The 2,500-nt window shown below is 50.8% G+C and overlaps 1 protein-coding gene across 1 annotated transcript in view; it reads right to left on the bottom strand.

The window, feature by feature from the left end:
* gpc3 (glypican 3) overlaps positions 1 to 2,500 on the bottom strand; it is a 111,419-nt gene that overhangs the window by 56,812 nt on the left and 52,107 nt on the right. The gene's annotated exons all lie outside the window — the stretch shown is intronic.

A 2,500-nucleotide genomic window follows, 5' to 3' on the forward strand; every position in this document is an offset into this window, starting at 1 on the left:
TTCAACAGAGAGAGAGAGAGAGGGTGAGAGAGAAGAGAGAGAGAGAGAGAGAGAGAGGGAGAAATAGAGGAAGAGAGAGAGAGAGGGAGAGGCAAATTCAGATGAGAGGAGCACTTGAGCAGTAACATCACACACAGCAGTGAGACACGCCTGAACGCCGCGGAGATATGGCAGATATGTCGAGCAAAGTCCCAGCATCCCTCAGAAGCTTTCATTAGCGCCAGATAACAAGGGCAGGACCACAAGAACCTCAATGTTATTAAAGAAACCCTATCCGCTGTGATAAGCTCACCCACTTTGTGTTCGGGAGCTCGAAAACAGCCTCGACTAACTTTAGCTCGGCTAATCTAGTGAGGATATAAAGAGTATAAACATTTTAACTCTCCGATGGAGAGCGTGATTATTCCGGTGACCTTTTCCGGCGCTACAGAGGAGGTGCGTCTCAAGAGTCTTAAGAGCGCTTAGGAGCGGAGCGGCGCGGCGCGTTCATTTACCCCAGCTGAGAGCCGGCCGCCTGGCCTCGGAGAAGAAAGGAGAGTCGAGTCGCACAGGAGCACACAGGAGAGGGAGGGGGAGACTAATCAGGAGGTGCTAAGTGAACCCTTTTCCTTATCAGGGCTGAGCAGGGAGAAGAAAACATCGTCCCTGAACCAACACTGAAAACAGAAAGATATGGAGCAAACAGTGGGGAGGAGGAGAACAGAGGGAACAGAGAGGGAGGAGGGAGGAGGGGGTATTTTGGGGTCCTTTAGCCCAGTGGCCAGAGGCAGGGGGGAGGGGGGGGGCGGGGGTTAGGGGGAGAGGTGAGTGGTAGAGGCGAGATGGGAGTTTGTCTGCCTAATTAGGCCACCACACCGGAGGGACGCCCATTAGCATTGTGCTAAGCAGACGCTTTCCAGCCACTCACATTAGGCACTTCATCCATCTGCCGGTGTGTGTGTGTGTGTGTGTGTGTGTGTGTGTGTGTGTGTGTGTGTGTGTGTGTGTGTGCGCTCCTTCCTCAAGGGCACAACACACACAATTAGATCAAGAGTGCAGAGTAGACATCATTGACCAGGGCTGGGTACCAGTGATTGACTTGGGACAGCGAACCACTCAGAGCAGAGACATTATAGGTTGATTGATTAGGATTCATCCACATGTACACATAGGTAACCGCACACACACACACACACACACACACACACACACACACACACACACACACACACACACACACACACACACACAAACACACACACACACACAGGTAACCGCACACACACCCGGCCTGCAACCTCACTAATAACAACAGGTCTGTACCAACAAAGTGCCCCCAGTGGTTCGGATGTGAGTGGTTTGCTAATGCCAAGGCATTATTAGTGGATGCATTGACAGGCCTCTGCCACGGCCCGCTCCCTAATGCCCTCTACCACGGCCCGCTCCCTAATGCCCTCTACAACTGATGCCCTCCCTAATGCCCTCTACCACTGATGCCCTCCCTAATGCCCTCTACCACGGCCCGCTCCCTAATGCCCTCTACCACTGATGCCCTCCCTAATGCCCGCTACAACTGATGCCCTCCCTAATGCCCTCTACCACTGATGTGGGATCAGGTTCTGCTGCCCCAGCACGGGCCAAATGAGACGGGCTCAGACCCACGGGTTGTGTGCGAATGACTGAAGATGTGTCTGCAGCTCCGGATTGGGACTAGGCGTGCTGCTTAACGGGATTGTTTAGGCAGGGCTCTCCCGCTGTGACAGACACGCTCACACACGTTCTGTCTTTCTTTCTTTCGCACACACACACACACACACACACACACACACACACACACTCACACACAAACACACAAAGCCCTCTGTGATTCCTGAGCAGACAAACACATCCAGCGCCAGCCAGGATGAACAAAGCAGAAAGACAGAAAAGACACACACACACACACACACACACACACACACACACACACACACACACACACACACACACACACACACACACACATACTAGCAGAGACACATAGTTTAAAAATACATCGCAGGAGCATGAGATGAACTATGGCAAACCTTTAGGTACATGATGCATTCATTTTAAAATGTCTATAGAACATGTTCTGCTGTGGCACTCTTAAGGCGCGCACAATGGAGGAACAAAGATGCTAAAACACAGCTTTTGATCAATACTCAAACAGAACGGCAAAACACATTACAAAACACACACACACACACACACATTACAAAACACAAACACACACACGTGCAAGACACACACACACACACACATTACAAAACACACCCACCCACACACATTACAAAACACACACACACACACTACAAAACACACACACACACACACACACACGTGCAAGACAAGGACCATATACTCAGCTTTTTCTTACTTAAGCCCTAAAATGGATGTGATGGACAGAAACCACACGAGAGAGCGAGAGACAGAGAGAACAAGTGACCACATGAGAGAGCGAGAGCGAGAGACAGAGAGAACAAGTGACCACATGAGAGAG

The sequence above is a fragment of the Clupea harengus genome, chromosome 20 (assembly GCF_900700415.2).
Source record: "Clupea harengus chromosome 20, Ch_v2.0.2, whole genome shotgun sequence".
Lineage (NCBI taxonomy): Eukaryota > Metazoa > Chordata > Actinopteri > Clupeiformes > Clupeidae > Clupea > Clupea harengus.